At 42.7% G+C, this 23316-nt stretch overlaps 2 protein-coding genes and 1 long non-coding RNA gene across 5 annotated transcripts in view; 1 reads left to right on the top strand and 2 right to left on the bottom strand.

Moving 5' to 3' along the window:
* The window catches only part of LOC309512029, a 276593-nt gene that overhangs the window by 174721 nt on the left and 78556 nt on the right, over positions 1–23316 (top strand). The gene's annotated exons all lie outside the window — the stretch shown is intronic.
* LOC309512837 (polyunsaturated fatty acid lipoxygenase ALOX15B-like) overlaps positions 1–23316 on the bottom strand; it is a gene marked incomplete at its 3' end in the record, with an annotated part of 178256 nt that overhangs the window by 141731 nt on the left and 13209 nt on the right. The window lies entirely within an intron of this gene.
* LOC309512835 (cadherin-2-like) overlaps positions 1–23316 on the bottom strand; it is a gene marked incomplete at its 5' end in the record, with an annotated part of 62602 nt that overhangs the window by 36355 nt on the left and 2931 nt on the right.

The following is a 23316-nucleotide window of genomic DNA, read 5'->3' as shown; positions in this document are numbered from 1 at the left end:
ACAAAATCACAGAATACCCGCAGGCACTCATATAGTTGTAAAATAACTACCTTTACATAGGAGATTTTTATAAAAACATAGTAGTGGATATATACCACCACCTTCATCTACACAGTTAAAGAGATTAATTAATTAATATTTCCTCAAATAGTACACTTTTATCATAATTTCCTGTGTGACAGGACTGACCATGGCGTGACAGGACTGACGGTACTGTGACAGGACTGACTTTATGGATTTTGATGATGCAGAAAAAGTTATGTTTTGTGTTCTTTATTTAAGTTTTGATTGGCATTTCTTTTTTTAAATTATTATTATAATTTTAATGTTAAAGTAATATTAGACTATGGTAAAATTCAGCCAAGGACATACATAATATTGCCAAAAGTATTGGGACAGCCCTCCAAATAATTAAATTTAGGTGTTTAAATCACTTCCATGGCCACAGTTGTATAAAAATCAAGCACCTTGGCCTTCATTTTACTATTGCATGCGTTAAATACATAACATATGCAATAAATGTAATAAAAAAGAACAATAACATTAATTTGTAAGGCCGTGTCACACAGGAATGTGACAGGGCCTGATGTGACAGGGCCTGACGGTTGGCCATTGTAAACTGCCATTACTCAGCCTGCTAGCATGCTAGCATAAAAACTGTTAACATGCAAGCAAGGAATTTCAATAACCTTTTTAGACATGTTTTGGATTTAAAACATTTTCATTATTTTCTGGAATGTTTAACCGTGACAGGGCCTGACCCTTTAGCTCGTCTTCCTAAAAAAAACATACAAAAACAAGCTTAAAATCATACAATTCAATTAAACAATTCAGCCTTAATCAATGTAAGCTTCACCTGGGTCAAATGATGTCACTTCCTCTGAGTGATACCCTTAAAGGTGTATTTCACACATTTTATGTAGAGTTTTATGTAAACGTGACAGGACTGACCAAAACATGGGGACAGTTGTAAAATAGAATTTATTTGTAGAATTTATATATAATTTTATGTTTTTGATCAGTTGATGTGAATGATAACAGCTTAAACTTGTTATTGATGAGTTTTTTTTTTTTTAAATAACAGTTTGTAGCATAACAAAACTATGAAAGCTGTAGCTCCAATTTGGCTGAGGACAAGGGCATGGACAGGATTTGTAATTTTCAAAAGTGTTTTTAATAAAGAAAAAAATATCTGAGAACCTAATGAATGACATATTCCTTTACAGAACAACTCACAGAAATCAACTATGAGCCAGTTTTAGAAATTTTTGGATGAAATACTTTTTTATTCACTGTAACAATTCAAGGACAGATAATGTACGTTTCTGGTAGAATGTCCCAATTATCAACGCAGTTTAATAAAACTAAAGACGAACTGGTGTAATGGTGTGTAATGCTAACAAACATACACAAACAACGACCAACACTGAAGACTGAAAACAGAGGAAGTAAATACACAGAGATAACGAACTAAATGATGAGCAGCTGTGGTTGAGGATTAGTGTCCATGGTGACTGATGAGTGGCGGGAAAATAGAACAAAGGAAACATGTGACTGAAGACAAACAAATTAAAAGTCCATGAAGGTGACACTAACTGAACATACGTGACAGCAACATGTTTCTGCCATTGGTGACATCTCTGAACAGTTTTCCTGTGTTATTGCATTCTTGTCTATGATCTTGCTTGCCTTGTTTTAATGGATTACATTCCTCACAAGTTCAAGATGGCGCCTATATGCATGGCATGCCATCTGTGCTCTGGTAAATTTTTTGTTCTGCTAGTTATTCTAATGTTTGTTATATGCTCTTGGGCTCAATCTACACATCGCTTGGTTTATAATTGTCAATCGATGTTGGATATTAATCATGGAATGGCTGACCGTCTTGACACCGCTTTGACTGGTCCTTCTAAAAGTCATCATCCGCCCTCGCTGTTCTGCCCATCTTACCTGTGCCGACTAGCTTGTGCTTTTCGCCGGAGGAAACGGCGTAGAAAGCGTGGTAAACGAGGTGGTGTGCTGGCGGTGACGAGGTTGCGTCTAAGGGCGGTGGAGGCGTCATGCTCGCGCCGTGTCCTCGTTGAGCTGTGGCCGGTCACTTGCTGGGCCTATTCCTGTGGTCCGTGTGAGTGTGTGCTGCAAGGTGCGGAGTGTCCGGCTGCTGACTTGGATGCGGTTTGCAATCGGTATCGGTCTACACGCCCGGTTGGACGGGCGAACCTCTGCTGCGTTAGGCGCGAACCTCAAACAAAGGTGGACTATTCCCCGACAAAAAGACTGACCCTGATTAATGTAAGGTCTCTTTCAAACAAAACATTTATACTGCATGAGTTTTTCAAAGCTAAAGAGTTGGATCTACTGTTTCTGACTGAAACCTGGGTTTGCAATGGAGATCTGATCCCCTTTTCAGAAGCAGTCCCACAGAATTGTGATTTTCTAAGCAAACCCAGACAAACGGGACGTGGAGGAGGTTTGGCAGTTATTTTTAAAAACTCGTTAAACTGCAAAAACCTCCAGACTGTAGACTACTCAGCTTTCGAATTTCAGTGGATTCAGATTAAAGTGCAGACTGGATCTTTAGTGTGTGCATTAATTTATCGACCTCCAAAGTTTAACAAACATTTTATTCAGCAGTTTACTGAGTTTGTAAGTGGACTTTTATGTAACTATGATTGTTTCTTGGTTTTGGTAGACTTCAATGTGCATGTGTGTTGCCCTTCAGACCCATTAGTTAAAGACTTTTTAAATCTTGTTGAGTCTTTTAACTTAGTGCAACATGTTCATGGTTCTACACATATATATGGTCATACATTAGACCTTGTTTTATCATTTAATTTGTCAATTCTTAATGTTATTTTGGATGATGTAGCATTCTCAGATCATAAATCAGTCACATTTGAACTTTCTCTTGATTATGATGACAAGAACTTGGATGCTCCTTCTAGAATGACTAGGTATAGACTATATAAATCATGCAACTGTTGACCTTTTTTCAAATCTGTATATTAGAGCCCCATTAACCTCTATGTTGGAGAATCCACCATCGCATTGGGATGTAGAGAAGCTTCTCAATGTGTTTAACTCCACATGCTCCGACATTTTGGACAGTGTTGCCCCCATTAGAAAGATCTCTGTCAGGCCTAAACCCCAGCCCTGGTTTAATGAAGTAACTCGGGCCTCCAGGCGGGAGTGTAGAAAGGCGGAGAGAAGGTGGAAAAAGGATGGTCTTCAAGTGTCTTTAGAAATTTTTAAACAATCCTTGTCTACTTATCAAAGCTTAGTCATAGAAGAGAAAAATAATTTTTTGGCTAATGCCATTGCTCACAATCATCATAATCCCAAGTTTTTATTCAACACTGTTAATTCTGTTATAAATTCCCCTAAGAGTGGTCTTATTGAGGAATCTTTTGAATTATGTGAAAATTTTCAAAAAAAAATCTGTGACAAGATTAAAAATATTAGGTCTGACACTGCTAAGCTCAACCAAGATTCGCTGGTCATCCCGCTGTGCTCTGACTACCTCACATACTTTGAACCACTATCCCTTGCCACATTGACAGATATTGTGGGTCAGATGAAACCCTCAAACTGTCCTGGTGATAGGATTCCTTCTTGGCTTTTAAAAAAAACATTTGATATTATTGGGCCTAGTATTCTTTCTGTTATAAACACAAGTTTGTCTACCGGTACGGTGCCCCTTTCATTGAAACATGCTGTTGTTCAGCCTCTTCTCAAAAAGCCAAATTTAGGACAAGAGGTTTTGTCTAATTTTCGTCCAATTTCTAAATTGCCATTTTTAGCAAAAGTTTTGGAAAAATCTGTTTTTAACCAAATGCAGATTTTTTTGGACCAAAATGTGGCACTTGAAATGTTTCAATCTGGCTTTAAAACCAAGCATAATACAGAATCTGCCCTCCTAAGAGACTTAAATTATATTTTTTTATTTAGGGATTCTGGCCATTCTGTTGTTTTGTTATTATTAGATCTTACTTCAGCCTTTGATACTATAGACCATGGGGTCTTCTCGCGCCTTGAGAATGTGGTAGGCATCCATGGTATTGCATTAAAATGGTTTAGGTCATTTCTGACAAACAGAAGGTTTTCAGTTAATCTAGGACATACCACCTAAGCCCAATACTGACTTTATGAATGAATTTGCTGCTTTTCTTACATTTATTTGTTCACTTTCCCCTAATGTTATACTACTGGGGGATTTTAATATACACATGGACAATACCACTAATGCATACACAAGAGAATTTACATCTTGCCTGGACAGTTTTGGACTGGTGCAATATATTGACTTTGCTACTCACTCTAAAGGACATGTGTTGGACTTGGTTTGCTGTTCTGGTATTACGCCTCATGGTTGCACTGCGGCAGACCTTGCCATTTCGGATCATATGTTAATCTCTTTTAAAGTTAACTTAACACTGTCTAAAATAAAACTGCCACGTGTCATTTCATTTAGAAATATTAAGGGCATTGATCTAAACACTCTCCTTACTGAAATTGACTGCCTACCCAGTATAAACTGCTTAGCTAACCCTGATGAATTGGTTTCACATTATAATGATGGCCTACAAAATATTTTAAATTCTTTGGCTCCTTTAAAAACCCGCACTGTTTCCTTCACCCATTCTGCTCCATGGTTTACATCAGAACTACGCACAATTAAGGCAAAGGGCCGTCGCCTGGAACGACTTTATAAGAAAACTGGACTTGTTGTGCACCAAGAAATGTACAAAAACCATATTTTCCATTATAAAGATTCTATTTCTACGGCCAAATCCAACTATTATGCAGATATAATCAGCACAGGGGAAGGTAACTCCAGAACCCTGTTCTCCATGGTCAACAACATACTACGAGCACCAGACTCCACTATGTCTCATCTATATTCATCTGCTTATTGTAATTCTTTAATGTCATTTTTTAATTCCAAAGTACAAAAGATTCATCAGCAACTGAATACTAATACCTCTCACAGTCTGTCTTTCTCAGCTTCCTTGACAACACCTTCTTGCCCATTTTCAAGTTTTACGCTTCCTTCTGCTGCTGAAGTATTAGCTATTATTAGAAAATTGAAATCAACCACTTGTGCACTTGATCCTCTTCCTACCATCTTAGTAAAAGCCTGTTTACCCTCTCTTTCTTTTAGAATTACTAATATTATACATTCCTCTCTCACCTCTGGTATTATTCCTTCATCTTTAAAATCAGCTGCAATAACTCCTATACTCAAGAAACCTGGTGCAGACCCCAACAATTTCAATAACTTCCGACCAATTTCTAATTTACCCTTCCTTTCCAAAATTCTAGAAAAAACAATCGCACATCAGGTTAATGCACATATGTCTGACAATAAACTTTATGAACAATTTCAATCTGGTTTTCGTTCCTGTCATAGTACAGAAACAGCTCTGTTGAAAATCACCAATGATCTATTAATGGCAGCTGATTCTGGACTACTCACTATACTTATTGTCCTTGATCTAAGTGCAGCTTTTGACATCATTTCTCATAACATCCTTATTGACAGATTAGTCTCTATTGGTTTCACTGATACACCCTTGGAGTGGTTTAAATCATATCTTTCTGGCCGCACTCAGTTTATCCAGCTTAAACATTTCAAATCCGAATTATCCCCTGTCATTTCTGGTGTTCCCCAGGGCTCTGTCCTGGGGCCCCTTCTGTTTATCATCTATTTGCTGCCACTTGGTAATATCTTTCGCAAATATAACATTAGTTTTCATTGCTATGCGGATGACACCCAGCTCTACATGTCCACTAAACCTACCACATCTCTCCCTCCCAGTTCCCTTTCCGATTGCCTAATAGAAATCAAATCCTGGTTCTCTTGCAATTTTCTGAAACTAAACAGTGACAAAACTGAGGTTCTCCTCATTGGCACTAAATCCATATTGACTAAATCTGACAGTTTTTCTCTTATTATTGACAATTCCACAGTTTCTCCTTCCCCGCAGGTTAAGAGTCTGGGTGTGATCCTAGATAGCACACTTTCTTTTCAAGCTCACATTAATAACGTCACTCGATCTGCATACTTTCACTTACGTAACATCAATCGCCTCAGACCGTCTCTTTCACTCACTAGTACAGCAATTCTCGTTCATACACTGGTCACATCCCGTATTGATTATTGCAATTCCCTTCTTGTTGGTCTTCCTTTCAAAACTCTACATAAACTTCAACTGGTTCAGAACTCTGCTGCCCGAATTATCACCCGAACTCCTTTCATTAACCATATTACTCCTGTGCTTCAGCAGCTGCACTGGCTCCCGGTTAAATACCGCATTGATTTTAAGATTTTACTACTGGCCTTTAAGGCTATCCATAATCTTGCACCTTTGTACCTCACCGACCTACTTCACATTAACACACCGACCCGGACTCTTAGGTCCTCTTCTTCTATACATCTTACTGTACCTTCTGCCCGTTTGACCACCATGGGGGTTTAGAGCCTTCAGTCGCTCAGCCCCTCGTCTCTGGAACTCTCTTCCACCAGATATCCGTAATATTGACTCACTTTCTATTTTTAAATCTCGCCTAAAAACTCATCTCTTTAAGCTGGCATATCACACATGATCAATCCGTTCTTAATTTTGTTTAGTTTTTTTTTTAGTTAAGTACCCTGATTTTTTGCTCTGTAATTTTTTACAATTTCATTGATTTATAAATGTATTGTACTATTATGTTTTGTGAGGTGACCTTGAGTGTCCAGAAAGGCGCCCTAAATAAAATGTATTATTATTATTATTATACCTTTTCGTCATCTACTTCATTGGACTGTGGTGTTCCGCAGGGATCCATTCTTGCGCCAATGTTATTTGCCCTATACATGCTACCACTAGGGTTTATTTTTCGCAAGTATGGTATTTCCTTTCACTTTTTTGCAGATGATACGCAAATTTATTTGCCTATGAGTGAAAACCTTAAATCATCATTGGATTCCCTTAAAGTCTGCTTATAGGAGGTAAAATCTTGGTTGTGTAAGAGCAATTTTCAGAGATTAATAAAAACAGCATCAAAGGTGTAAGAAACTTTCAAGAGGCAAAACTGTTTTAAAGAGAAAAGGTTTATTCTTTGAGGATTCTTTTCACAACCGCAGCCACCCAGATGTGAAACAGAAATAACCTAGTGGACTCAATGAACATAGACATTTTATACAGGTTTCTGACATTCTTGACTCCTCCTTTCCCAGTTTCTGTAAATTAAAAAAGACATCTTATATCTCAAGCTGGTATGGACTGGTTTCCAGTTTGGAAAACGATGAATATAAGTAATACTGAATTTTTTCCCATAACAATATTCCTCCTCTTTATCATTCTCTGATAAAATATATACATATATAAAAATTCAGCCTTGTTTTCTAATTTTAATTAGACCCATTGTGCTATTAAATCTTCAGAATAGAATCAATTCAAGTTTTTTTACATCACAGTTATACCCCTCATGTTTGACTTTCGTATACCTGATCATTTTACTTGAATTCAGCAATATTCAACAATCTTAAAAAGATACAAAGAAATAAAAGTACATAAAAATCTCTTATTTCAAATTCTGTCTTTTAACCCTCTTTACATATCATCATTCTTGAAATGGAAAAATAAAATAAGAAAAATAAAGAAAACCAGTAAGCAAATAAAAAAATAAAAATAAAATAGATAATAAAAGTTTTAGAAAATCTCTTTCATGTACCCAGAAAGGTAAAGAAAAAATGTATCACATCCCTGTGTAAATGTCATCACTGTCATAATCATACTGCTCTTCACCAGTGGCCGGATACACAGTCAGTTTTACTGCTTGAACTGACGTCACCGTGCTACCTGTCCCTGCCCTGATCAGTCTCTGTACTGAACTGGAAATGCACGCCATGATACATGGTAAACAGAATAAAATTAACAATCCCATTCCAACAATTGGCAAGACAACTTGAATTATTCGGTAGAACCACCCTGACCACAAAGACATCAGCCATCCCGCCCACTGACTACCAGTAGCCGGAGAGGGCTCCCTTACGGCTTCCCTCATGTGATCAATGATATTGGTTATGTTGTCACTGTAATCAGGAATGTTAAAACAACATGATACCCCCAACATTTTACAAACTCCACCCCTCTCTGCCGTGAGAATGTCGAGAACTAAACGGTTTTGAATAACTGATTCTCTCAATTGACGCATTTCCTCGCTTATTAATGTCAAAGCATTTTCTGTGCTATTGGCTATTGCTAATACTGTCCATGCTAACCCATTAATCTTGTTAATCGTTACCGCTGTACCCACCCCTAAGAAAATTGACCAACCTACATTTGCTCCCGGTGTTGTCCACGGATCAGTTAAAACATATCCTGCATAATTGTTTGGCAGAGCCCCAGGCAGGATCTTAACATCTCGTTTCTCCCTTTTACCTACTTTGTTTGGCAAATACACAGAAGTTCCAACATTCATTAAAGCTGGATAACAGCAACCTGACCAGTCTTTCTTAGGCAAACGGTGATAAGCTCTGTCGCCACAAACCCACACCGCCGCTGGTGAACTTTGGTGCGGTTTGTTGAATGGGCATGTGAAGTTGGCTTCTTTGTTGTTGATGACCGCTGTACAATTGTCCATTGTTCTGTCATGTACGTTGATTTTGATTCTGCAGTCAGACCATCCAGTTCTTAACAGTCTCGGTCTGTTGAAACAGACGCAAACGTCACCCTGGGCATACGTTACCCTCAACGGTGGAATTGCTATGTTAGTGTTGTTGTATTGTTGTATATGATCACAGTCGTCAGCAGGCTGTTTCGTTGGTGTTCTTCCTTCTTCCAGGTCCACAACAGCTTTTAGCACATTTTTACATTTTTACATTTACATTTAGTCATTTAGCAGACGCCTTTATCCAAAGCGACTTACAAATTAGGACAAAAATTCAGCGAGTCATCATAAAGAGGCAAAAACAACAACAACGCAAGAAGTACTCAAAATACGAAGTTCAGGTATTATTCAGAGTAGCATAAGCCTGATAAGTGATGTTTCAAAGGGAAAGGATTTTTTTTTTATTTTATTTTATTTTTTTATAAGGTTAAGTGCTCACGGAAGAGATGGGTTTTCAGCTGTCTTTTGAATGTTGTCAGGGATTCTGCATTCCGGATGAGGGTGGGGAGAGCGTTCCACCAGCATGGAACTGTGAATGAGAATGTTCTGGAAAGTGATTTTGTGGCTTTCTGTGATGGAACCACGAGACGTCGCTCGTTGACCGATCGTAGGTGTCTGGTAGGGATGTAGACTCGTAGGAGTGAGTGAAAGTAGGAGGGAGCTGAGCCTGTGATGGATCTGTAAGCAAGCGTCAGTGCCTTGAACTTGATGCGAGCAGCGAGAGCTAGCCAGTGCAGAGAGGTGAACAGAGGAGTGACGTGGGCCCTCTTGGGCTCGTTGAAGACAAGACGAGCTGCAGCATTCTGGATCATCTGTAGGGGTTTGGTCGCACATGCTGGAAGTCCAGCCAGAAGAGCATTGCAGTAGTCGAGCCTGGAGATGACCAGGGCCTGGACGATAAGTTGCGTTGCATGCTCAGTTAGGAAGGGCCTGATCTTCCTGATGTTGTGCAGTGCAAACCTGCATGATCGAGCTGTCTTTGAAATGTGATCAGTGAAGGTCAGCTGGTCATCAAACGTTACTCCAAGATTTCTGACCGATCTTGATGGGGTGATTAATGATGACTCTAGCTGGATGGTGAAGTCGTGCTGTAGAGACGGATTGGCAGGGAGGATGAGAAGCTCAGTCTTTGCCAGGTTGAGCTGCAGGTGATGTTCCTTCATCCATGTGGAGATGTCCGCCAGACAGCTTGAGACCCGTGCAGCTACTGTGGGATCATCTGGTTGAAATGAGAGGAAGAGCTGCGTGTCATCAGCATAGCAGTGGTAGGAAAAACCGTGTGCCTGTATGATGTGTCCCAGTGATGTGGTGTAGATGGAGAAGAGGAGGGGACCAAGAACTGAACCCTGGGGAACACCTGTGGTCAGCTGATGTGCTCTGGATACCTCACCTCTCCATGCGACCTTGAAGGACCTACCTGTGAGATAGGACTCAAACCAGTGGAGTGAAGTTCCTGTGATGCCCAGTGATGAGAGGGTGGACAGAAGGATCTGATGATTCACAGTGTCGAAGGCAGCAGACAGATCCAGGAGAATGAGGACTGAAGATTTGGAAGCAGCTTTTGCGATCCGTAGGGCTTCTGTGACTGACAGTAATGCAGTCTCAGTTGAATGCCCTTTCTTGAAGCCAGATTGGTTGACATCCAGCTGGTTGTTTAGAGACAAGAAGGATGTTAGTTGGTTGAAGACAGCTCTTTCAAGTGTCTTCGCAATGAATGGTAGGAGAGAGATAGGTCTGTAATTCTCTACAAATGATGTGTTTAGCGTTGGTTTTTTGAGCAGTGGAGTAACCCGAGCCTGCTTGAATGCTGTAGGGAAGGTGCCAGTATGGAGGGATGAGTTGATGATGTGTGTGAGTGATGGTAGAAGTGTGGGAGAGATGGCTTGTAGAAGGTGTGAGGGGATGGGGTCAAGAGGGCAGGTGGTAGGGTGACTGGAGAGGAGAAGTGTAGATACTTCTTCCTCGGTTAGCGAAGAAAAGGAGGACAGAGGGATATTGGCTATGGAAGGGGTCGGTCTGGGTTCCTGTGTGTGTGGAGCTGAGAACTGACTGCTGATAGCTGTTGTTTTGGTGGTGAAGAAGTTCGCAAAATCGTCAGCAGTTAAGGAGGAGGCGGGTGGTGGTGGAGGTGGACAGAGGAGAGAGTTGAATGTCTTGAAGAGTAATCGTGTGTTGGAGGAGCTGTTGATCTTGTTGTGGAAGTATGAAGATTTTGCAGCATGAACATCAACAGAAAAGGAAGAGAGGAGAGATTGATACATACTCAGGTCAGATGCGTCTTTTGATTTGTGCCATTTCCTCTCCGCTGCCCTGAGTTCGGTCCGGTGTTCCCGAAGAACCTCAGATAACCAGGGGTTAGAGGGAGTAGCGCGTGCTGGCCTGGAGGAGAGAGGGCAGATAATGTCTAGAGAAGAGATTAGAGTGGAGCATAAGGTGTCCGTTGCGGTATTCACATCCAGAGATGAGAATTGTGAGGGTGGGGGAAGAAAGGATGACACGGCAGAGGAAAGATGGGAGGGGGAAAGTGAGCGCAGGTTTCGTCTGAAAATGACTGGTGGTGGGGGTGGTGGTGCAGGGGTAGAGAGTTGTAGACTGAAAGTAATGAGGAAATGATCTGAAACGTGGAGAGGTCTCACCAAGATGTTGTCTGTGGTGCAGCTGCGTGTGTAAACCAGGTCCAGTTGGTTGCCTGATTTGTGAGTACCTGCGGTGATGAGTCGTTTGAGATCGAAAGAGGCTAGGAGAGAGGTGAAGTCTGTTGCATGTGGCTTTTCGAGATGAATGTTGAAGTCACCGAAGACTAGAAGTGGGGTGCCGTCCTCAGGGAAAGTGGACAGCAGCATATCCAGCTCATCTACAAAGTTACCCAGCTGACCTGGGGGGCGATAAATGACTACAAAATGGATCTTAATGGGAGTTGTAAGTGTAATAGCATGATATTCAAATGAGTTGTTGTTGCATAGAGAAGAGAGCGCGGAGTATTTGCAATTGTTAGAAACGAGAAGCCCTGTACCCCCACCTCTCCCAGACTGGCGAGGGGAGTGGGAGAAGGAAAAATTGCTAGAGAGAGCAGCAGGGGTTGCTGAGTCTTCTGGACGAATCCAGGTCTCAGTCAGGCCCAAGATGCTAAGAGTAGAATGAGATGCAAAGGCTGGAATGAAGTCAGCTTTATTGACTGCTGACTGACAATTCCATAGACCCACGGAAAGAGAGAGAGGAGTAAGTGAGGATGTAAGGATGGGACGCAGATTGGCAGTATTGCGCTGCCTATTGCGCGTGATGAAAGGACGTTGCCGAGAGATAACAGGAATGTATTGAAAGCACATGTTGATGAAGGTGAACAATAAGATAAGTAGAGGGAAGAAAAAGGGCAGAGGAGATACGCAAGTGCCTTTCTGGTGTCCTTGCTCGCGAGGAGGCTGAACGCTTCCGCTGACGCTTCCGCGACAGCGCGCAAATTACACAGATATACAGATAATGCTCTCACCGCTTGAGTGAGTACAGCTGTTTCGTTCTGCCAATTAAGTCAATAACGCGTGAATGTGTCAAATCGAAAGTGCTTAGGAGCAAGGGCTTAAGTTACGTGCAGATTAGATTGCTATAAAAATTTAAATTTGTTTCACTCGCGGCTATTTCTCTAAAGTGCCAATGCGTCTAACTGAAATACAGAATTATGTTAAGTTAAAATGAGAAAAATAAAAAGAGAATCGAAGATGGCCTTACCTGGACTAAAATACAACGCTGCAATAACGGGAGAACAGTGTATTCTAGAGAAAACCACTTGCGAGCTGCGTGCCTCTAGTATGCTGCCCGCTTGTCCTAATGAAGTGATCTGAAGCTCTTCTATTTATATCTATCAATTCTTACAATTCTTACAGATGCTGTTTCGTTCTGCCAATTAAGTCAATAACGCGTGAATGTGTCAAATCGAAAGTGCTTAGGAGCAAGGGCTTAAGTTACGTGCAGATTAGATTGCTATAAAAATTTTAATTTGTTTCACTCGCGGCTATTTCTCTAAAGTGCCAATGCGTCTAACTGAAATACAGAATTATGTTAAGTTAAAATGAGAAAAATAAAAAGAGAATCGAAGATGGCCTTACCTGGACTAAAATACAACGCTGCAATAACGGGAGAACAGTGTATTCTAGAGAAAACCACTTGCGAGCTGCGTGCCTCTAGTATGCTGCCCGCTTGTCCTCACTTAGACACTTAGTTTCGTTGACTGTTGCTGTCATCAGAGGGACAGCTTTCCAGGCATGAGACATTTGCAGACACACCCAGCAGCTTGTTTTTATCTCCAGTTCCTCTTTCTGCAGTATTGCTAGTGCGCAGGCTTTGTTCCCCTGGCATTTCATCATGGCTTTTTGCACTTCAGGATTTATCTGACCTCTGCTTGTGTCTTCGTCCCCCATCCAGGCCAGTTCTTCTTCAGAAGCCTGTTCGACCGTGGGTGGCACAGGTGACAAGAGAGGTGTCGTTGTCGTTGCTGTTTGTGGTCTGGTTGCCTCGATTACCATAATGTCTATTGTCTCATACCAGTCAGTTTCAGTCAAGTCCAGGGCACAGTAATACCTGCCTTGGTCCGCACGTGTCGCATGTTTCAATTTTACTCTCATCCCATATCTGTTGTTACTCGTTTCATCTTCAGTGTGCACCTGAAATCTTTCATCGTATTCCGTCCTGTAGTGATGAGCGTATGCTTTTACGTCGGTCCACCTACATGGGCTTTCGCAGAAGTAGAAATGTGCGTGCTCTTCTGCATGTCCATCGCACCCGAGACAGTTCTTTTGGAATGGGTTGCACTTGAAAGTCACACTTGATCCCTCCTCTATCGTGACGATGCTTCCGTGCAGTCCTCTCACCGGCTCCACTTCCGTGTATGTGTCTCTTTTATCACGTTGTCTGATGATGCTGTTCAGCACAGATGTTTCCGTCCAGTTGGTGTGTTTTTCTGCGGGCCACGCTTTCAAGCCCTCAGTGGAACACAAATTTATTAAACAGATAGTCACTGATAAAATTAAAATGGATGTAGTCTTACAAGGTTCACACATTCCTGACAGTCTGGATGGGTGCCATGGCTTTGAACGATTCATCTTGTACAATACTGCAACTGTGTTGTGTCAGAGAATACCTTTTGAAACGCTCAGAGTCTTATCAGTCGTTGTTGATATACAGTGTACAGCCTGACGCTGATCGTGCGATCGGAACTGTCTTCTTTTCCCAGCTCCCTCTCTGCAGCTTGTATTTCACTCCGCTCGTCGCTGTCTGCACATTGGTCTCACCACTCCCCCTGAGTGACTTTGCACCTGCGCTTAGCGTTCTGGCTTGCTTTTAACTTATTGTGGAGCTTGTCGTTGTCCTTGGGGCTCCTCCTCCTGTTGCTCTTCCGATATGGGTGGAACTCTCCTGCAGTGATTGGCATGCACCCACGTGGCTCGTTCTCCGACCTTCACCGCCGTATGCGTGATCAGCAAAACTTGGAACGGTCCTAGCCACCGTTTCGCCCTCCAGTTCTTTCTCCTGAGGTCGCGGATCACCACGTAATCACCTGGTCTGATTTTGTGCAGGAATGTCTCTGCTACTTTGCTCTTAGAGAGAGCTTCCTTCACCAGCACAGAAATGTTAGATAACAAACACGACATCTCTTTGCAGTAATTCAACATTTCATTCTCACACACATCTGTCGATGGAAGCCTCCTTTTTTCCCCTGTTATACCCATGAATGGTGGTCTACCAAAGAGGATTTCAAATGGGCTCAAATTTGTTTTGACTCTCTTTCTCATTCTCATGTACATTAACACAGTGGGAAGTGCATTCACCCATGAAAGTCCTGTTTCTTCACAGCATTTTGCCAATTTGTTCTTTACCGTCTGGTTTTCACGCTCAACAGCGCCCCCGCTGGCAGCGTGATAGGCACAGTGTGTTCTCATATCAATTCCTAAGAACTTGCCCACCTGTTTGATTGCCTCATTGACAAAATGTCTTCCGTTATCGGAGCTGATCTTTCTTGGGACGCCCCAACGGGGTACAATCTCGGTCAGCAGTGCCTTTGCAACTGCTGCTGCATCTTGTTTTGAGGTGGGAAACGCCTCAACCCATTTCGAAAACATATCCACCATTACCAAACAATATTTCTTTTTTCCGCATGGGGTTAGTTCAATGAAATCAATCATTAAATATTCAAATGGCCCCTCTGGGGCTGGCTGACTTGCCAGTGGTGTTTTAATGCCCCGTGCAACGTTATATGTGGTGCAAATAACACATCTTTTGCAAAAATTTTCAGCATATATTGTGAAACCTTTGGTAAACCACAATTCTTTCATTTGCATAATCATCCCCATTTTTGATACATGGTCCAACCCATGTAACAATTTAGAGTAATGTCGGAAAAAATGGCTGGGCAGACATGGCTTTCCATTGACAGATGTCCATACACCATCAACAATGCTGCAGCCTGACGCCTTCCATTTGTTTTTCTCAGCTCCTGTGGAAAAAGACTGCATGCTCTGGAAACAAGGAGAAATGTCATTGTTAGGGTTAATGTCAACTTGTGCGCAAGTGGCGCCACTGCTATCAGCTTCAGTCTGCTTTGCTGCCGCTGCTTTCGCAGCCATATCAGCTCTGGCGTTGCCTGTTGATATGGAAGTCTTATCATTAGTATGCGCTGCGCATTTACAGATTGCAATCTTGCCTGGTAGTAAAATAGCCTCTAAAAGGTCAGATACCAACGAAGCGTTCAGTATTGGTCGTCCGTCTGACTTCAAAAATTTTCTGTGCTTCCACAAAGCACCAAAGTCATGTGTGACCCCAAAAGCATAACGCGAGTCTGTGTAAATCGTTACACACTTATCAGTCATCAATTTACATGCTTCAGTCAAAGCGACTAATTCAGCTGCCTGTGCAGAGTAATGACGTGGTAATTTGCCAGATTTTACCGTTTCAAATTCAGTCGTTATAGCATAGCCAACGTTATTTTGTCCTGTTTGTGGATCTTTCGACGCAGATCCATCCACAAACAGGACATTGTCACAGTTATCAAGCGGAACGTCCATCAAATCTGGACGCGGTGTGCACACCTGTTCAAGCGCTGATAGACAACAGTGATGTTCATCGCCGTCCTGCTCTGTGGGCAAAAGGGTGGCGGCGTTCAAAGTTGTGCATCTTTTAACAGTGATATTCGGCATATCCAACAAAATTGTGTGATACCTCAGCTATCGAGCTGTAGACAAATGTGACGTTCTCTGCTCCTGCAAAATCAAAGACACCGAATGTGGGACTTCTAAAGTCAGATCAGCAGAGCCTACAAACTCTTTTGAGGCCATAACAGCCAATTCAGCCGCTGCCACTGCCCTCAGACAGTGTGGCAATCCTGCGGCTACAGGGTCGAGTTTTGTTGAAAAATAGCCTACGGGTCTCAATCGGTCACCATGTGTTTGCAGGAGGACAGAAGTCATATATCCATTCTTTTCATCGACCATCTGTGTGAACCTACGGTCCACCACCGGGAGGCCCAGCGATGGAGCCGTACACAACTGTACTTTCATGTTATCAAACGCTGCTTCAGCCTCACTTGTCCAAACAAGTTTGTCACATGACTTCAGTCCTTTCCCTGTTGTGAGGGCTCGTAAAGGCTGTTCTAAAATGGCATAGTTGGGAATGAATGTACGACAGTAAGCACACATCCCCAAAAATGACAACAACTGCTTTTTTGTTACTGGCTTTGGCGCTTCTTTTATGCCCTGCACCCTCTTTTGTGACAGTGTTTTGCTGTTTTGTTTGATAACATGCCCCAGAAAAGTCACTTCCTGTTTCACAAACTGAAGCTTTGAAAGGCTGACCCTGTGGCCCCCCCTCTCAAGATGCTTGAGGAGAGTCACAGTGTCAGCCCTGCAAATAGACTCACTTTCTGAACAGATCAAAAGGTCATCAACATAAGAAAGTAATGCTGTTCCTTTTGTCACAGTCAGATTCTCAATACTTCTCCTCAGTGCCTCATTGAATAAAGTCGGACTTTCACAAAAACCCTGGCATAATCTCGTAAAAGTATAACCCCTACCATTGAAATCAAACGCAAACCAAAACTGGCTTTTTTTATCGACCGGAACGCTAAAAAAAGCATTAGCCAAATCCACCACAGAAAAATACTTTGCATTTTCTGGAATTTGAGTTAGGATGGTATATGGATTGGGGACTCGGGGTGCGCGCGCAATGACAGATGAATTCACCGCTTGGAGGTCCTGGACAAAACGCCATTCAATAGGCTGATTACGATCTCGTATCTTTTTCACAGGAAAAATTGGAGTTCTGACCGGTGAATCATCACAAGGCCTAATTACGCCCTCTTTCAATAAGGCATCAAACACCGGTTTTATACCCTCTATTGCTTCACGTTTCAGGGGATATTGTGCCTTACATGGTCTGAAATCAGATTTTGGTGTGATTACAACTGGCTCACACCCTTTTATCAGCCCCACATCATATTTGTTTTTTGCCCATAAGTTTGGTGATATTTGTGCCAAAGAAATATAAATTTCTGAAGCAGAAATATTCCCCTTTTCCTGTGCTGTCACATTTTTCCCAATAGCAGTCACATTTCTCAGGACCTCAACCTCAAAGTCACAGTTTGATTTAAATGCCCCCACACTTTCACTCTCTGCTGTCTGTGAATCAACTTTCACCCAGTCTGTGGCTGATAAACATTCTTTCACAAAAAGCCCCACATCTCTCCACTGCTGGCTTATGGCCTTCGACACAGATAAGTGGCATGCAGTGTTCTCTGTCATAAGATAACACTCTTTCTGACTCTTATTTAATACTGCAGACAGTGCACACACATTTTCTTTCCAGAAAATTTTGTTAAATTTCACAGTCCAAGTCTAAATCTCGCTCTGTCACAACATGTGATGTACAATGCATTTTATCATTTGTCATAAACTCTGTGTTGACTGGGTTTGTTCGATTTTTAGCCAATTTCAAAATTTTCTCTGCCCACTCAACATTTATTATCTGCCACTCATATGCCCATTTCGGCTCAAATTTAGAACATGTAATTTGTGGTGTTTCTTCAATGTTGATTCCATGTGAATTAGCACAGAGGGACAAATTTAATTTACACATTAAATCACGAGCCATTAGAGGTGCGGGACAGTGAGGAGACCACACGAACTCGTGGTTGAAAAAGCGACCGCTTTCTGTCTCGCACTCTAACGGCTCTGTTAACCGGTCAGAGATCAAATGGCCTGAAGCCGAGGTGCTTTCATACACTTTCCCGGTTAGCTTCGGAACACATGGTAAATCACATGGTCGTAAAGTTGACTGACAGGCTCCTGAATCGACCAAAAAATCAATAACTACCCCTTTGACTAGTAACGGATAAATTGGCATTTCAGAAAACCCTGTACTTTTGTACAATCTCATACGCTCGTCATTCACAACACTGCTCAAATCATCAGTCATAGCTTTGCTCAAAGTTTCATCAGGCACACAAAAGGATTTGCAAGCAGTTTCTTCATTGCAGATAGCAGAAAGTAAATCAGTGTATGTGTTTGTGTGTGCGTCGTGTGTGCGTGTGTTAGTAAAAATATTTTCACTTCCCTTTGCTGCAGCCAAAGACTGGCTTCCCAAAGCTGGACTCTCTCCGTCCCGCTCTCTCACCCTGTCGGTTCAATCTGACTTTGTGTTCGGGCACGCGCTGCTCCAGTGCCCGTCCTTCCTGCACACTCTACATTTTGTACAGTCTCTGTGTGTGTGTGCATTTGTCGAGCAAACATAACAGCTCCATCTTCCTCCAGCAGCTCTATTTTTCTGTCCTCTTCGGTTAGCAGGGTTTGGATGGGAAAACTCAGGTCTGTTGGGTTGCTGTTGTTGCACAACCACCATTGTGAGTGGCTTTTTCTTTTCTTTATTTTCCTCGGCGTCCTCTTCAACGTGAATAGCGTGTCGCAGTGTTGCACTCAAACGCCCGTCCTTCCACTCGACATAGCTGGACTTTGTCCCTCTTCGGGTTTCGGGTTTCATTCCTTGCAGGAAATAGCCCATCAAATGTTTCTCCCAAGTACCTGCTGTTGTTCCCCTGTCTGCTGGCTCAGTTAAGCCACTGTATTTTGCAAATGTCTCAAAAAGTCTGAAATAGTAATTTCTTACCGACTCATCTTTTTCCTGGACACAACATGTGATCTTTTCAGTGTCCACACGTGGAGGAAAAGCTGCGCCGATGGAATTGGAAAAGTTTTCCACTTCTTTCCGGTAGGGCTCGTTGCTGTCATGGTCCCAGTCTGCATGCACTCTTCTGATATCTGCTTTTGCCAGCTTGCCAGCCACTCTGCCCCAATTCGCAGCGCCCATTCTCACAGTTAGCAATCGTTTCAGTTCCGGTGTGGTTGGGCTGAATTCTTTGCATACTGCAAGCAGTTCGCTGGCAAAACGCTCACCCGCGTCTTGCGGATCTGGCAGATGTGCCATAGCGTCTTTCATGTCCGTCATTGTCCATGCTCTGAACACTAGTATTGGTCCGTTTGTGCCCGCAACTTCAACCATCGGAGCCGTTACCCTTGCCGTTGTAAAACTGACCTTTTCTGGCTTGGCTTGTGATCTTGTCAACATTTGCTGTCCGCTTGGTCCCGGTCTTTCCTCATTCGGGGCGTACGGAACTATTTCTCCGGAAACTTCCCCCTCGTCTTCTTTGCTGCTTGTCGCGGCCCGTGCTGAGGAGTCTGTCTCCCCCTGCTGTACTGGCGGTGTTGGTAGTTGTGCTTGAAGCTGTTCTGTTAATCTTTTTGCCACTTGTTCTGCGGCTTCTGCCCCCGCTCGCGCTGCTCTTGCTTCTGCCTCTGCCTGCGCTGCTCTTTGGGCTGCTAATGTCAATTCAATTTGTGCTCTTGCTTCAGCGAGTTGTCTTTCTTGGTCTGCCATTCGTTGTTCCATTTGTTGTCTGTCCCGTTCCAGTTCTTGTGCGGTTCTCAGGGGTGGTGGAGAGCGGTCCAGATCGAGGTCCAGTTTGAGAGCCGAGATCTCTGCCACGGGGTAGTGATTTGTGTTGTAGGCGGGCGGCGGAGCCATTGCCCCCTCAGTCACATGTGGGGAAACACATACATTCGGTTCATTAGTAGTATTCAGTTCCAGTGGAACTGCTTTCACACATACAACATTCTCACCATTATATGCTAATTCTTTTTGTATTTGCTTTCGTTCTCGACTGTCAGCTTCTTCCAACCAACACATTATAGTCTGTTTACAGTCCTTGCACACATGTTTAACACACACACAGCAACCCTTCTGTTTTCTCTCGTTCTTTTCTATTGATTCTTTTACGACATTAAGTCTTATATTACTCAAGGTTCCCGCCTCGGGGAAATCGTGATATTTGATACGTTTTTGTATGTCAATCATACATTTTCCGTAATTATTTCTCATTTGACAGAAAATAGGTGTGTAAAAATGGTCTGATTTACTGTTAGATGACCCCATTTTGGCTGAATCTCCCTTCTGGATTTCACAATTTCGACACGTGTCTTACAGTATCTGTCAAACGTCTTCGACAGATCCGATCTTTTTTCGTCACCCAAAATCGGTCGGGTTTCTGTAATTACGTTTTACTCAAAATCTTCCCATAAGCACTTTCTAGCGCTCTATTAATTCTGATTTGATGTGGCTCTTCCGTCCACTTGTAAATTTTTCCTCAGGTTACAGAGATTTTGAGTAAAACTAACTAATCAGCAATTGTGATTATCTGAATCACCTGTGGCATTTCCGTCCACCTGTGGCACTTCCGTCCACCAACGAGCTAAGTGTGGTAGAAACCGATCCGAATCTGTCAGATCAATTTCTTCCCCAAACAATTGTGATTATCTGAATCACCTCTCGCTCGTACCAAAGCAAAACTCAGCCAAAATGGTTCACGTTCACTTACAATTATCAATTTACACTCAACATCAATAAAACAATTTTGCCGTTTCTTACCCAGAGATGCTTTTCTGTTTTCTGTAATTGCCACGGATTCTTTTTGATCTTTGTGGGATTTCTTCAACTGGTCCTGAATGTGGGTATTGGCTCTCTCTCCCTTAACCTGTTGAGTTTCTATCTCAAACCGTCGAGGTATGAGACGGCCGCCTGATGCTGCCGGGTTGCACTTCCGTCAAATCCGTTTTCAGGACCAGGAGAAGAAGAGTCCGCACGAGATCCGACACTTCTGACACCACTTGTAAGAGCAATTTTCAGAGATTAATAAAAACAGCATCAAAGGTGTAAGAAACTTTCAAGAGGCAAAACTGTTTTAAAGAGAAAAGGTTTATTCTTTGAGGATTCTTTTCACAACCGCAGCCACCCAGATGTGAAACAGAAATAACCTAGTGGACTCAATGAACATAGACATTTTATACAGGTTTCTGACATTCTTGACTCCTCCTTTCCCAGTTTCTGTAAATTTCCTTAAAGACATCTTATATCTCAAGCTGGTATGGACTGGTTTCTGGTATTCACTTATTTCATATGTCCTCTTTAGGTGTAGAGGGATGAGCTCTTGTGCATCTATGTTTTACTATGTGGATTTTAGTGTGGTGTTGTTTTATTGTGTTTTATTTTTTATTTCTTATTTTTTATTTGTATTTTTTATTTCTTATTTTAGAATTGCTTGTACAGCACTTTGGTACAACTTATTGTTGTTGGAATAGTGCTTTATAAAGAAAGAAAGAAAGAAAGAAAGAAAGAAAGATTATTTGCCTCACAACTTTAGTTTGGATGCCTGGTTTTAAAATGTTTACCTGTGTTTTGACCCTGCATGTTCTACACATTTCGGATTTATCATTTTGGGCTGATTCTCTATGTATGATCTGGCTTGTTATAACACCACCAGGATTTATGTCTGGTGCCTTGTCACAATACATAGAACAGAAATATAGAGAACCTGTCAGCGATTGCATGCTTGTTACCGGCAACAAAGTCATGATAAAACGTCATCACGGTGCACGGCACGGCTGTGAACCACGTCCAGTCGGCCCAAATCATTTTGTTTATGGTTTCTTTTATTTATTTAAATTTTTTGAGCGGAGGAAATGTTATTCTGCATGGCTGAAGGTATGCATATGTGGATTATTGTTTGTTTTTTTGTCATGGGAGTGTGGCAGCAAACCCAGCAGACATGTGGTGGTGAGGTCGATATGGATTGGCATGTTGGGTCATTTGTCCTGCTATTGTGTACAGCTGTCAGGAAACGTGAATGGAGGACTCAAAAGCAGAGTGTTCGTGCAACACAACATCCAAAGTGTAGTGACACACACACACAGAAGAAATTAATGTGTGAGAGCTTCGGAGCCACCCGTACAGACACCTGCGGACACAGGCAGTGGTCACCACCTCGGGTACAATGCCCAACGGGACGAGAAATAAGAAGAGCCAGAGAACAGCTAGAGCACAGCGAGCTGTCGAACTCCTCGTCTAGGAGTCCTGGACACAGCAGCAAAACAGAGATAAAACACAAAAACACACAGCATAGAACCCACAGAACATGAGATGAGGCACAGAAAAATCTACTGACAATAAGGGGCAGACACAGAAGAGAATATAAGGGAACGAGCGGCAGGTGAGGGCGTGATCTGCACACACCCTACAGAAAGTGACAGGACAACACAGACAACAGGGAAGGCCGGTGAACTGTGAACCATGAACTGTGACAGTATCCCATTTAATGGGATGGTTCATTAAATTTGGGTCCCAGTTTATGTGAGGGAAGTTTAAGAGTAATGTCCTGGGAAGATAACTAGACCTTCTGTCCGCACACGTAAAGTAGGGGCTTAGCACAGTGATGGTTGCCGACGCCTTGGTCCTGTCACCAGTCCTAGTGAGTGCTTCTTTGGCGATCCTCCACATATGGAGGCATTTCTGAATAAACGAGTGCATGGATGGAACAACGGCATCAGATTCTTGGGAGGAGAATAATGGTGGCTGGTAGCCTAAACAGCACTGGAAGGGAGACAAATCCATAGATAGGACCAGGAGGGAATCATGTGCATTCTTGACCATGGTTAATATGAAACTCCAAGACGACGGTTCCTTAGATGCCGCACAGCACATGACCCTCTCCAAATCCTGGTTAGCACACTCAGCCTGACCGTCAGTCAGCGGGTGATACCCGGAGGAGAGACTCTCAGTCGCCCTCAGCTGTCGACAGAACTCTGCCTAAAACTTAGACACAAACTGGGGAGCCCTGTCAGAGACCACATTCACCGGGAGGCCATGAATACAGAAAACGTGATCTAAGACAACAGTTGCTGTCTCCCTCGCTGAAGGCAGTTTGGGAAAATAAAATGGGCCGCCTTCGAAAACCTGTCCACCACAGTGAGGACTAGCGTGTTGCCGATAGACGGGGGTAGGCCTGTGACGAAGTCCAGCTATGTGTGACCAGGGCCTCGAGGGGACAAGCAGCGGCTGGAGTAGCCCTGCCAGGGGTCGACTGAAGCCTTTGCCTGCATCACAAACCAGACAGGCCGACACAAACCGACAAGACTTCCGCACCATGGATGGCCACCAAAATTGCTGCTTGATTAAACTGCAAATACGAGTTGCTTCTGAGTGGCAAGCTAGTATGAATGAGTGGCCTCACTGTAGAATGCTAGTTCGGACCGATTCGGACACAAACAGCAGGCTCTCAGGGCACCCCGCAGG

The sequence above is a fragment of the Leuciscus leuciscus genome (genome assembly GCF_965113295.1).
Source record: "Leuciscus leuciscus genome assembly, chromosome: 13".
In the NCBI taxonomy this organism is placed as follows: Eukaryota; Metazoa; Chordata; class Actinopteri; order Cypriniformes; family Leuciscidae; genus Leuciscus; species Leuciscus leuciscus.
The sequence above is the reverse complement of the archived record's forward strand: the minus strand, read 5'-3'. Positions and strand labels throughout refer to the sequence as shown.